Raw genomic sequence first — 681 nt, 5'->3', positions numbered from 1 at the left:
AGGGTTAAGCTTTAAGTGGTCATGATTCATGATTTGAATTTTATTTTAAAATCAAAATAGGGGTATTAAATTGATTAATTATTGACTTCAAAAGTCATACCCCTAAGTCCAGGATCATCTAATTTTAATAAACTTCTAAATCTTAATAATTTATAAATTTATTAAGTTATATTTTTAAAGAGGAAAATGAAATTGGTTTCTACCAATTAACCTCTTTGTGTTTCAAACATCAATTAAATTGATTAATATCAGAGGTTACCCATTTTTCCTCCTTTAATTAAGTCTAAATGTTTATTAAGGATAAATTTCCAAAATTAAACATTTGCCCCTAAGGCTCCAACACCTCATAATTTGTCAGATTCAATTCAAATGACTTTGAAATTTTTATCCTACCATTCATGGGTCAATTAACACATCAAAGGAGAAAATATGATTTTTAAAAATTTAATTTAATTTATATAATTATTTTCATGCAAAAATAAGATTTTTCAAAGAAAGTTCTTAACTTGACCAAGGTATATTATAGTCCCTTGAAATTTTTACTGGAGGTAGACCTAGACCAGAGGAGTCTTTGGACAAAATTTCATAATTTTTTAAATTCTCTGTGATTTATTAGAATTATTTTAATTTCTGGGATATTTAATAAAAATAAAATATTTTAGGTGGTGAAAATTAAGTTTT

The sequence above is a fragment of the Phalaenopsis equestris genome, unplaced genomic scaffold, assembly GCF_001263595.1.
Source record: "Phalaenopsis equestris unplaced genomic scaffold, ASM126359v1 Scaffold206768, whole genome shotgun sequence".
NCBI lineage: Eukaryota > Viridiplantae > Streptophyta > Magnoliopsida > Asparagales > Orchidaceae > Phalaenopsis > Phalaenopsis equestris.
This window is presented reverse-complemented; position numbering follows the sequence as displayed.